Source organism: Capra hircus, chromosome 8 (assembly GCF_001704415.2).
Source record: "Capra hircus breed San Clemente chromosome 8, ASM170441v1, whole genome shotgun sequence".
In the NCBI taxonomy this organism is placed as follows: Eukaryota; Metazoa; Chordata; class Mammalia; order Artiodactyla; family Bovidae; genus Capra; species Capra hircus.
The window spans coordinates 73,482,301-73,495,942 of record NC_030815.1 but is presented as its reverse complement, the minus strand read 5'-3'; the positions used below and the strand labels follow the sequence as shown (position 1 = coordinate 73,495,942).

The window sequence follows — 13,642 nt, the reverse complement described above, 5'->3', positions numbered from 1 at the left end:
GGGGGATGAGAGCAGGGATGCGAGGAGGAGCTGAGGCCGGGACGTTTAGGTGGAAGTGGAGAGAAAAGGGTAGACTCTAAGGTTTGCCTTAGGATTTCTTCCGCTGCTAGCCTGGCTGGTGTAAGGCGGGGGCAGGGAACTGTATTTTTGAAAGTCTTGGGAGCTGTGATGGAGCGGCAGAAACCCTAGGCAGGAGAGCTTCACTCGCCAGTGCCCCCGAGTTAGCGTAGCGCACGACGCTCCTTAACATCCCAGCGCGTGGAGATCTTACAGCGCTGCGCTCGGAAACCGCGCGGCCTGGGCTCAGCTAAAACAAAAGGCCTGGGATCGCGGCCCAGTGAGGATAAGTCGGCCGTCTTGCGCAGCCTCCTTCACCGGCTCACTCTGCCTTACCGTTTGCGGCAGCTTCTTCCTCCGGGTATCTACCGGAGCTCACGGCCTGTACTCCAAGGCCCCCTTCCCAGCGAGGGCCCCCTTCCCTTTTGACTCTCTACTTTTTTCCTCAGCATTTAGCAGGGTCTAAGCAGTGCTCCTCAAACACGAAAGTGCCTGTGGATCCACCTGGAAAACTTGTTACAAAGTTACAGGGAAGACTCTATCTGCTTTACTTTGCTTCCCCTTGCTTTTGTTCTTTAGAAGGATAGGTCTGTACACATAATCACCTGCCTTGGGGAGCCCTGCCCCTCTGCCTGAATTTAGATCTCAGTGCCTTGGGTTTGGGAGACATCCTGACCCAGTCCCGCTGTGAATGGCCGCAGGACAGAAGAAATTAACACAGCCCCTCGCTGAAGCTGACCATTCCGGAGATACCTGCAAGATTAATGGTCTTTTTGCTTTATTTCCTACCTACCCGCCACTTCTATATAAAGAAATTGGCATCCAGACCCCAAGGTGATTTTGAGACACTAGCCTACCATCTTCTCTGCCAGCTTTCCGAATGAAGTCACTATTCTTTGCCTCAACACCTGTCTCCTGTCTTACTGGCTCGGCATGGGGCAAGCAGAGCAAGCTCGGATTGCGTACCAACAACAAAGACACACACTCCGTTGGTCCAAGGTGGATCCTCATGTTTCCAACCTGTTCCCATCTTGTGTCTTTGGATCTGTGAGCAACCCTTTAAATAGAAAGGACTTAAAGCATTAGACCATATCGTATATATTTTAATAATAATTATATAGGCATATAGCCATACACCCATTTATCCGATAACCTTATTCTGTCAATATATCTCTAAGAATAAAATAACAGTATGTAAGCATAGATATTTAAGGCTGCTTATTGCAGCATTATATGTAAATTTAGCAAAATTAAAACAAAGGAAAAACAGAAGAAAAGGTTTCTTTAACAAAATAACCATTTTCTCAATGAACAAAATGTTAATAAATCATGAAAAAAATTTTAATAAAATAAAACATTAAAAACTGGAAAAAATGAATCATATTTTTCATATTTATCTTGTTTTACTTTCTCCCACACTAGAATATAAGTTCCAGGAAGTAAAGATTTGGTTTAATTTCTTGTCTAGTCTGTCTTCAGCACCTAGAAGGGTACTTGGCACACAGTGTGGACTTGTGGTTATTCACGGAAGGATGAAAGGAGGGAAGAAAGCAGCAGTGATAAATCCAATGTCCTACAAAGTAGAATTCAAGGTGAAATCTGTAAATGGAACAAAGGAGATAAGAAAAAAATACATTTTTGGTATTTGCATTTTATATGGGAGGAAATAACAATCACAAGTAAAAATCACCCAAATAACAAGGAGAATCACAAATATCGCATTGAGTTTAGAAACCCTAACTCCTCTGTCTTGGTCATATCTCATAGGAAAATGGTGACATAGAAGACCTAAAAACAAAATTAACTTGATTTAAGAGTTCTGTAGTTACCATTTCATTGTGTTAAAATGTAACATAAAATTTTGAATTTTTGTATGTATCATTCGATGACATTAAGTACGTTCACACTGTTGTGCAATATCACCGCCCACAGAAATTTTTCATTTTCTCAAACTGCAACTCTGTACCCACTAAACTTTATCTCCGTCATTCCCCTATCCTCCCCAGCCCTAGGCAACCCACATCCCAATTTCTATCTGTGTATCTGACTGCTCCAGGTACCTCACATAAGTGGAATCTACAATATTTGTCCTTCCATGTCAAGCTTATTACTTCATTTTCAAGCATCCTTGTTGTGACATGTGTCAGAATTTCCTTCTTAGTTAAAATTGAATAATATTCCATTTTACATATATATGACGTTTTGTTTATTCATTCACCTGTTGATCGACACTTAGGTTGTTCCCACCTTTTGTTTACTGTGATAATGCTGCTCTTTAACTCTTGGATCAAAGAGAAACTCAAGAAGAAATGAAAGAGCCTTTAGAAAATAACACTGAGAACATTTAATATTTGAAAAATAAATTTAAGGAAATCAAAACAGAGATTAAGGCAAATATTAATTATTATAAAAAATTTAAAAAGCAGTGAACAAATTTTTAAAAAATAAAGCTTTTTTTTCTAATTACGAAAAACGGCTAAGACTTCCGTGATGGTGCAGTGGTTGGGACTCCATGCTTTCAATGCAGAGGGTTCAGGTTCAATCCCTTGTTGGAGAACTAAGATCTCGCATGCCACAGGGCACGGCCAAAAACTAAATAAAAAATAAAATGTTTTCATAAAGAAAATGCTATAGGAGATGGCCGGAAATAGGAGATAAATGCAGGAACCATAGTCGTATTTGCTTCCTGCTCCACGGCCTGAGGCTGACCTATTCAGAGCTCAAGTCTGACAGTCCTTTCACATACTAGGTTTGTGAATGTGGACCTATTATTCAATAGGTCTGAATACTATTGTATTGAATACTCTCTGAACTTCAGTGCGTTTATCTGAAAAGTAGACATACATCTATCTACTTGTAGAGGCTTCCCTGGTGGCTGATATGGTAAAGAATCTGTCTGTAATGTGGGAGACCCAGGTTCAATCCCAGGTTTGGGAAGATCCCCTGGAGAAGGGAATGGCAACCCACTCCAGTATTCTTGCCTGGAGAATCCCATGGACAGAGGAGCCTGGCAGGACTGTAGTCCATGGGGTTGCAGAGTTGGACATGACTGAGTGACTATCACCTACTTTTTAGGAGGGAGAAGTAAGTGAGCTACTGACCAGAAAGGAGTAAATACAGGGCTTGGCACACAGGGAGACTTATTACTATTAATTTTGTTGATGATGATATTGTTCATGAGAATATTTATATTTTGTTTCCCCCAGGAGAGGTCATCAAGAGGAGAATGTGAGTAGTATAAACCTTAAAAAAATATTGACAAATTAGAAAAAGCAAAATAGAGCTTATTCAGAAGAGCTGAGGAATAGCCTGTCAGGAAAAGCAGGCTATGGTGACCTAACAGGCAAGTTGGAAAAGACAAAAGGAAGGCCAGCTTTTATTAGGTTTTAGGAGGAAATTGGGGAGGGTCATTTTAAACAAAAGTTGATTGGAGGAGAACAAGAGGCAGTTTCTTATCAGCTACCAGAGGTGGTTAAACTGTTGTCTCTAGGGCAAGGAGAGATCTTCCTTCTTAATCTTAAAAACAGGAGATAAAATCCCCCAGTGGAAAATGCCTTCCCTTTCAGAATAATTCTCATCAGTTTTCTCCCTGCTGGTGTCCTGGGCTGAGTGTGTGAGAGCTCCCCCTCAGGACTGCCCAATTCCATTTTAAATGAGGTTTCCTTTGTTTATTTTCATGCCAGCAATCCCCCCACTGGGTATATACCCGGAGAAAACCATAATTCCAAAAGATACATGTATCCTAACGCTCACTGCAGCTCTATTTACAATAGCCAGGACAGGGAAGCAACCTGAATGTCCATCAACAGAGGACTGGATAAGGAAAATGTAGTATATATATATACAATGGAATATTACTCACCCATAACAAAGAATGAAATTGAGCCACTTGCAGAGGCGTGGACCTAGAGACTGTCGCATAGAGTGAAGTTAATCAAAAAGAGAAAAACAAATATCATACGTTAATGCATATTTATGGAATCTAGAAAAATGATACCCACGAACCTATCTGTAAAGCAGAAATAGAGACACAGACGTAGAGAACAAACACGTGACCACCAAATGGGAAAGGGGGATGAACTGAGAGATTGGGATTGACACAGATTCAATGCTATGTATAAAATAGATATCTGATGAGAACCTACCATATAGCACAGGAAATTCTACTCAGTGCTCTGTGGTGACCTAAACAGGAAGGAAATCCAAAAGAGAGGGGATATATGTATACGTGTAGCTGATTCACTTTGCTGTGCATATGAAACTAACACAAAATTGTAAATAAAAATTATAAAAATAAAGTTTTTAGAAAATAAACTGACTTACCCTTTTGGGTATGTTGATGAAGACAGCTCAATAAACAATCAGGCTGGCAACATGTTTGGAAAAAAAAAAAAAAGCAAGTGCCCAGTGGAGGGTGTGAGTGGGAGCTGCTCACCTGGGTCAAAAGCAAGACAGGCATCCAAGGGGCACAGCAGGTCAGCACGGTCCAGGAGGCTCATGCTGGTCAAGGCATGACATGCCCTCTCTTCCTCCATCGCCCCACAGGCAAACAAGCGTAAAAATGAACATGTCACCATCTATACTGGGAAAGGCCTAGTGGTCCCTGAGGCTTTTCCTAGCTCTGCTGGCCTCTGTTCAGGGAACTCAGGCTGAGCAACACAGAAGAGAAGCTGGACAGAGGAAAATAGGGCAGGTTTCCAGCTCACATGCTGATTGTGATGCTGGTGGTAGCAGCATGCTTACAGAACCATGACCCAGGTATGGACTTCAAAATGTCTTTAGCTTCTCACTAGTCTAAGCTAGGAGAGATAGGAGCAGGCCAGTACGAAGCACTCGGCAGAATAGGTTCCTTGTATTCCGAGGAGTTCTGGGAGAACCTGATGGGTGGCGGGCAGTCCCAAAGGGCATGATGCAAGGAACAGCACCCAGCTGCCAGCCACACCCAGTGTCATGGCCCCAGAGGCACAGACAGCAGAGAGCCTCTATGCTCTAAGCACAGCTCATTCATTGGGTAACCCCTCCCACTGGGTCTTATCCCCTCTGGGCTGGTGAGGCAATGGGGAAATGCCAGATTCTTGAGCAGAATAAAGTGTGGATCACAATAAACTGTGGAAAATTCTGAAAGAGATGGAAATACCAGACCACCTAACCTGCCTCTTGAGAAATCTGTATGCAAGTCAGGAAGCAACAGTTAGAACTGGACATGGAACAACAGACTGGTTCCAAATAGGAAAAGGAGTACGTCAAGGCTGTATATTGTCACCCTGCTTATTTAACTTATATGCAGAGTACATCATGAGAAACGCTGGGCTGGAAGAAACACAAGCTGGAATCAAGATTGCCAGGAGAAATATCAATAACCTCAGATATGCAGATGACACCACCCTTATGGCAGAAAGTAAAGAGGAACTAAAAAGCCTCTTGATGAAAGTGAAAGAGGAGAGTGAAAAAGTTGGCTTAAAGCTCAACATTCAGAAAACGAAGATCATGGCATCTGGTCCCATCACTTCATGGGAAATAGATGGGGAAACAGTAGAAACAGTGTCAGACTTTATTTTGGGGGGCTGCAAAATCACTGCAGATGGTGATTGCAGCCATGAAATTAAAAGACACTTACTCCTTGGAAGAAAAGTTATGACCACCCTAGATAGCATATTCAAAAGCAGAGACATTACTTTGCCGACTAAGGTCCGCCTAGTCAAGGCTATGGTTTTTCCTGTGGTCATGTATGGATGTGAGAGTTGGACTGTGAAGAAGGCTGAGTGCCAAAGAATTGATGCGTTTGAACTGTGGTGTTGGAGAAGACTCTTGAGGGTCCCTTGGACTGCAAGGAGATCCAACCAGTCCATTCTGAAGGAGATCAACCCTGGGATTTCTTTGGAAGGACTGATGCTAAAGCTGAAGCTCCAGTACTTTGGCCACCTCATGCGAAGAGTTGACTCATTGGAAAAGACTGTGATGCTGGGAGGGATTGGGGGCAGGAGGAGAAGGGGACGAGAGAGGATGAGATGGCTGGATGGCATCACTGACTCGATGGACATGAGTCTGAGTGAACTCCGGGAGATGGTGATGGACAGGGAGGCCTGGCGTGCTGCGATTCATGGGGTCACAAAGAGTCAGACACGACTGAGCGACTGAACTGAACTGAACTGAACTGAGCAGAGTAAAGTAAAGGCCAGACAGAAAATAGCTAGTGGGAACCTGCCATAGAGCACAGGAAGCTCAGCTAGGTGCTCTATGATGACCTAGAGGGGTGGGGGCAGGATGAAGGAGTGGGAAAGAGGCTCAAGAGGGAGGGGATATATGTATACATCAGCTGACTCACATTGTTGTACAGCAAACACAACATTGTAAAGCAATCATATTCCAATTTAAAAAATACTAAAAAAAAAAAAAAAAAGCTGGACAAAGATGCATCCATCAAAACCACACGAATAGAAGTCAGTGGATACAGTGCCTGTGCATCATATAAGCTGCCCAGAAAATCAAGATGACCAGGAAGCAGCTGGTATTTATAGCCAAGACTCTCCCCTGGCCCTCACTTGGGCGGAGGCAGTCAAAGAACATTGCCTGGCAGCACTTTAGGGAATTCCCCCCACCCACACTCTATGACAATCTGCCTCTCTTGTGATCTGAGCCAGTTGCCTCCAAGGATGGGCATGTGACCCATGACTCCTGTGGAGAGATTGCGATGGATGTTGCTGTTGTTCAGTTGCTCGGTCGTGTCTGGCTCTTTGCAGCCCCATGGACTGCAGCACACCAGGCTTCCCTGTCTTTCACCGTCTCCTGGAGATTACTCAAACTCATGTCCATTGAGTCAACGATTCCATCCAGCTATCTCACCCACTGTTGTCTATCTCTCCTCCTGCTTTCAATATTTCCCAGCATCAGGGTCTTTTCCAAAGAGTTGGCTCTTTATATCCAGTGGCCATGGATGTAGGGGGGATCTTTTTTTCTGAGATTTCCTTTGTAAATGTGGATATGATCAAGGTGGGTGGAGGGCAATTTTAGCCACCCATGGAGAGCTCCTTCCTGACAATGAAGCCACCTTGTGGAGAGCGGAGCCATGCCTGCATGCTTCAATTATGCAAGTAGGTAAAGTATCTTTCTTCCCCTTAAACTAGAATTTGTCTGAAACTTTCAACTGGAGTTGGCTTAATATACCTGTATGGGTTGAATCTCATACTCTGAAAAGATGTGTTCAATTCTTAATTGTTGGTACCTGCATGTGCGTGTGTGTGTGTGTGTGTTAGTTGTTCAGTCATGTCCAACTTTTTGCAACCCCATGGACTGTACACTGCCGGGCTCCTCTGTCCATGGAATTCTACAGGCAAGAATACTGGAGTGGGTAGCCATTCCCTTCTCCAGGGGATCTTTCTGACGCAGGAATCAAATCCAGGTCTCCTACATTGCAGGCAGATTCTTTACCATCTGAAACTATCAGGGAAGTCCTGGTATCTGGGAGTGTGAGCTTTTGGAATTAGGTTCTTTGCAGATGTGATTGGGCTAAGATGAGGCCATATTAGACTAGGGCAAGACACAAACACCCACAGGAGGGAGCACCGTGTAATGGGGGCAGAGACTGGAGTGATGTATCATTAAGCCAAGGGATGCCAGGAGCCACCAGGAGCCACCAGGAGCTAGGAGAGAGGTGTGAAAATTCCCTCAGATTCTCTCTCAAAACTTGCAGAAGGCGCCAATCCTGTTGATACTTAAGTTTTTTAAATATTTATTTGTCTGCACCAGGTCTTAGTTGTAGCACGTGGGATCTTCAGTCTTCATTGAGGCATGCAGGATCTTTTTTAGTTGGGCCATGCAAGATCTTTAGTTGCAGCGTGTAAACTCTCACTTGTGGCATATGGGATCTAGTTACCTGATCAGGCATTGAACCCAGGCCCCCTGCATTGGGAGTGTAGAGTCTTAGCCACTGAACCACCAGGGAAGTCCTGACACCTGAATTTTTACCTTGTAGCTTCCAGAATCCCAAGAGAATAAATTTCTGTTGTTTGGAATCATCTGGTTAGCAGTGCTTTGCTATGGCAGCCCAAGAACCTAATTCAACCCCCTCACAGATGGTGCTGGGTATGGTATCATGTTCTACCCCTTCCCTCTAAGAAACACATGCAAGAGATTTTTAGGAAGTGTTTTCAGTGGTACAGGGCTTTCTAGGTGGCTCAGTGGTAAAGTATCCACCTGTCAATGCAGGAGACACAGGTTCTATCCTTCAGTTCATTTCAGTTCAGTCGATCAGTTGTGTCCGACTCTTTGCGACCCCATGAACTGCAGCACGCCAGACCTCCCTGTCCATCACCAACTCCCAGAGTCCACCCAAATCCATGTCCATTGAGTCAGTGATGCCATCCCACCATCTCATCCTCTGTCATCCCCTTCTCCTCCTGCCCTCAATCTTTCCCAGCATCAAAGTCTTTTCCAGTGAGTCAGCTCTTCCCATCAGGTAGCCAAAGTATTGGAGTTTCAGCTTCAACATCAGTCCTTCCAATGAACACCCAGGACTGATCTCCTTTAGGATAGACTGGTTGGATCTCCCTGCAGTCTAAGGGACTCTCAAGAGTCTTCTCCAACACCACAGCTCAAAAGCATCAATTCTTTGGCACTCAGCTTTCTTTATAGTCCAACTCTCACATCCATACATGACCACTGGAAAAACCATACCCTTGACTAGACGGACCTTTGTTGGCAAAGTAATGTCTCTGCTTTTTAATATGCTGTCTAGGCTGGTCATAACTTTCCTTCCAAAGAGTAAGCGTCTTAATTTCATGGCTGCAATCACCATCTGCAATGATTTTGGAGCCCAGAAAAATAAAGTAAGCCACTGTTTCCCCATCTATCTGCCATGAAGTGATGGGACCAGATGCCATGATCTTAGTTTTTTGAATGTTGAGCTTTAAGCCAAGTTTTTCCACTCTCCTCTTTCACTTTCATCAAGAGGCTTTTTAGTTCCTCTTCACTTTCTGCCATAAGGGTGGTGTCATCTGCATAGCTGAGGTTATTGATATTTCTCCTAGCAGTCTTGATTCCAGCTTGTGCTTCTTCCAGCCTAGCGTTTCTCCTGATGTACTCTGCATAGAAGTTAAATAAGCAGAGTAGTGACAATATACAGCCTTGACGTACTCCTTTTCCTATTTGGAACCAGTCTGTTGTTCCATGTCCAGTTCTAACTGTTGCTTTCTGATCGGCATACAGGTTTCTCAAGAGGCAGGTCAGGTGGTCTGGTATTCCCATCTCTTTCAGAATTTTCCACAGTTTATTGTGATCCACACAGTTAAAGGCTTTGGCATAGTCAATAAAGCAGAAATAGATGTTTTTTCTGGAACTCTCTTGTTTTTCTGATGATCCAGCAGATGTTGGCAATTTGATCTCTGGTTCCTCTGCCTTTTCTAAAACCAGCTTGAACATCAGGGAGTTCACGGTTCACGTATTGCTGAAGTCTGGCTTGGAGAATTTTGAGAGCATTACTTTACTAGCGTGTGAGATGAGTGCAATTGTGCGGTAGTTTGAGCATTCTTTGGCATCGCTTTTCTTTGGGATTGGAATGAAAATTGACTTTTCCAGTCCTGTGGCCACTGCTGAGTTTTCCAAATTTGCTGATATATTGAGTGCAGCACTTTCACGGAATCATCTATCAGAATTCGAAATAGCTCAACTGGAATTCCATTACCTCTACTAGTTTTGTTCATAGTGATGCTTAGGTTGGGAAAATCTCTTGGAGAAGGACATGGCAACCCACTCCAATGTTCTTGCCTGGAGAATCCCATGGACAGAGAAGCCTGGCAGGGCTACAGTCCATGGAGTCACAAACAGCAGGACATAACCTAGCAACTAAACAACAACAGCAATCAGTGGTACACCATATCTTACCTAGAGATGTAGTTTCGGCAGCTTGTTGGCTATCCTGCTCAACTCCTCCCCCAGTGCCTATGCTATCAGACATCTTAGTGGAAGCCCTCACCGTATCTTGCCTAGCTTGCCAAGTCCCCTCAAACTAATGGGTTTCATCATTCCTCTTGTGAAAAATTTCCATTGAGAGACTTCTCTGTAGATTCAGTGGTTAAGAATCCTCCTTCCAGTTCTGGGGACTCGGGTCTGATCCCTGGTCAGAGAACTAAGATGCCAAATGCCACAAGGAACTCAGGCTGCACCCTGCATTGAAGACCCAGTGCAACCAAAAAAAAAAGGTAAAAATCTCCATTCGTTACCCAGGCCTGACAGAAAAATTCCAAGGTCTTTAACATGTGATTGGAGAATCTGAGTAATTTCATCACAACTCATCTCTATCCTGTCTGCCCTCCTTCCCTAGCCATGTGCCCTATACCTTGATGACACTAAATGTATTACTGTCTCTGGAGTTGTCATATAGAAAACAGTAGCTCCAGGGGGCAGACAGCATCAGCAGACAGTCTGAGAAGGCCTTCATCCTCGATGGCCCCATCCTCAAGTCAGAAAACCCAAGCTGCGGTCCTGATTTTTGTCTCTGATTCAATGCACACCGTGAGGATTCCAGACACAGGACTGACATCTCACCCACCTGGAAACCAGATTTGTGTCAAGTTCCCATTCCGTTTCCGACTCTGACTTTTCACATGAGCGGACTGAACACCGGGCCAGATGCATGATGAGTTAAGAAAGGGCAAATGGCCACTGGGAGTTTGTTCGCTGATGGCCACCACCTCCGCTGTCTCGCCCACCTCTCCATGTTGCTGCTTCTGCCCGTGCTGGTTTGGTGTGCTGTGTAACACACAGGAGGAGGGGGAGGAGGAGGGAAGTTATGGAGAAATGGGGTCAGATGCTGGGCGATCAAACCACATCGTGAAACAGAAGCTGTGATGCAGCTCCCAGAACCACCTCTGGCCACAGCCCCCCCAGGTCTGGAGGACAACCCTTCGCTTATACTGACAGGAGATCCCTCGGCCATAAACTGATGGGTACAGTGTACACAGCTTACCCCTTGCCTCAAGGTGGATCAGCTCTGCAGTGCGGTTTATGTCCCAGAACCTTCCCCAAATGGTTAACCCAAAGCTATGCGTGACTTGAGACTGCATCCTGGCTGGACCCTGGCCCTTCTTGATCCTGCTTCCCTCTCTCTCTTAGGTTTTTTCTGAGAAAGTGGCGTGAAAGTGAAAGTCACTCAGCTGTGTCTGTTTGTGACCCCAGAGCACTGTCTGAATGAATTATGTTCGGAACTTCCCTGGGGGCCCAGTGGGTAAGAGTCCACCCTGCAACCTACCGCAGAGCATGTGGAACTCTGCTGGATGTTGTATGGCGGCCTGAATGGGAGGGGAGTTTGGGGGAGAATTGATACATGTATATGTATGGCTGAGTCCCTTTGCTGTTCACCTGAAATTATCACAACATTGTTTTTTTGAAATTTTTACAATATTGTTCTATGTTTTGGTTTTTGGGCCTCAAGGTATGTGGGTTCTTAGCTTCCCAATCAGGTTCTTAGCTTCCCGATCAGAACCTGTACCAATGAAGCCTTAACCACTGGACCCCCAGGGAAGTCAAACAACATTGTTAATTAACTATATTTCAATACAAAAAAAAAAGTTAAAAAAAAATCCAGGACTTCCCTGGTGGTTCAGTGCTTAAGATTCTGTGCTCCCAATGCAGGGGGCCTGGGATCAATCTCTGGTCTGGGAACTTGATCCCATATGTCACATCTAAGACCTGGTTCAGTTCAGTTCAGTTCAGTTCAGTTGCTCAGTTGTGTCCGACTCTTTGTGACCCCATGAACCACAGCACGCCAGACCTCCCTGTCCATCACCAACTCTCGGAGTTCAACCAAACCCATGTCCATCAAGTCGGTGATGCCATCCAACTATCTCATCCTCTGTCATCCCCTTCTCCTCCTGCCCTCAATCTTTCCTAGCATCAGGGTCTGTTCAGGTGGCCAAAGTATTGGAGTTTCAGTTTCAGCATCAGTCCTTTCAATGAACACCCAGGACTGATCTCCTTTAGGATGGACTGGTTGGATATCCTTGCAGTTCAAGGGACTCTCAAGAGTCTTCTCCAATGCCACAGTTCAAAAGCATCAATTCTTCTGCACTCAGCTTTCTTTATAGTCCTGGTACAGCCAAATAAAAAAATAAAAATAAAAATAAACTAGAAGCTACCCTGCTTTAAAAAAAAAAAAAAAGAAGAAGAAGAATCCTCCTTACAATGCAGGAGACTCAGGTTTGATCCCTGATCAGAGAACTAAGAACCCACATGTCACAGGACGTCTAAGCCTGAATGCCTCAACTAGGGAAGTCTACGTGCTGCAATGAAGACCCAGCTCAACCAAAATTGAAAAAAAAATTTTAAAAATCAGTGACTTTCACAAGAATATCCCTCTCAGGGTCTGCTTCTGGGGACTTGATCTAAAACAGGCCCTTTTAATAAATAAATAAATAAATAAAAGTAAAATACCATGAATGGGTAAAACATATATGGGAGCGTGGGGATGAAACTCCAGATTCATTCTGAAAAGGAAAAGGCTGTGTGTGTCCATTTGTAGGGGAAGGAAGCACAGCTTCCTGTTTGTCCTTGGAGTGCAATAAACTGAGCACTTTCCTGGTATCAAAACGCTATTTTCTCCTGATTCATTTCCTACATCACAGGGAAGCTGACAGCTTCCAAAATAAGGATCAGTCCCATGTTCTTGAAAAGCAGTGTTGATCATGCAAGAAAGTCCATCCTCTTTGAAGATATACTAAAGGGACCAGAAACTGCTTTGAATGAAACTCTAGTGTGAATGTGGTCCTTTTCCTTTCACTAAACAGATTGATCTGTTGAGTCCAATTCAAAAAGGCTGCAAAGGCCCAAACTGGCCAAAGTCACAAGCCTACAGTAGCCACTCAGGTTCCAACTGAGAAGATCATGCTTAATAAAAATGGTCATTCACTGGAAGGACTATTCACTGGAAGAAATGATGTTGAAGCTGATGCTCCAATACTTTGCCACCTGATGCAAAGACCCAACTCATTGGAAAAGACTCCAATCCTGGGAAACATTGAAAGCAGGAGGAGAAGTGGGCAACAGAGGATGAAACGGTTGGATAGCATCACTGATGCAATGGGCATGAACTTGGTAAACTCTGGGAGACAGTGAGGGACAGTGAAGTCTGGCATGCTGCAGTCCATGGGGTTGCAAAGAGTCGGACATGACCGACGGACTAAACAAAAGCAAAATATAATATAAATATATATAAATACAATATATAATAAAAAACTCTCCTGGGCCCATGCCCTGCTCTCAGGCAAATCTATTATATCTTCCAGCATGGTGGTTATTGACACAAGGCCTGGAACTAGCCTGTGTGTGTTTAATTCTTGGCTCTGTTCCTTGGTGGCTGAATGGCCCAACCTCAACATCCCTGTCAGTTAAATTAGGGGCTCCCGTATTATTAAATGCATTAATACAGGAGTTGAGCAGAAACCCATGTACATTCCATGATGCAGTTTAGTAAGTTAACTTGTTATTATCATAATAAGCAATTGCTCATTCATTTAAGGGCATGTGGGTCCCCCACTAAATAGCTCTACATATCTGAGCAAAACACTTAAAGTGTTTCAAGTTCGTAAACACT

At 44.2% G+C, this 13,642-nt stretch overlaps 1 long non-coding RNA gene across 1 annotated transcript; it reads right to left on the bottom strand.

Moving 5' to 3' along the window:
• Window positions 832-11,147, bottom strand: LOC108636644. Its single transcript, XR_001918505.1, has 3 exons — window positions 10,604-11,147; window positions 3,920-3,969; window positions 832-1,656 (listed from the first exon to the last, which is right to left on the bottom strand). It is a non-coding gene; the product is annotated as an uncharacterized LOC108636644 (long non-coding RNA).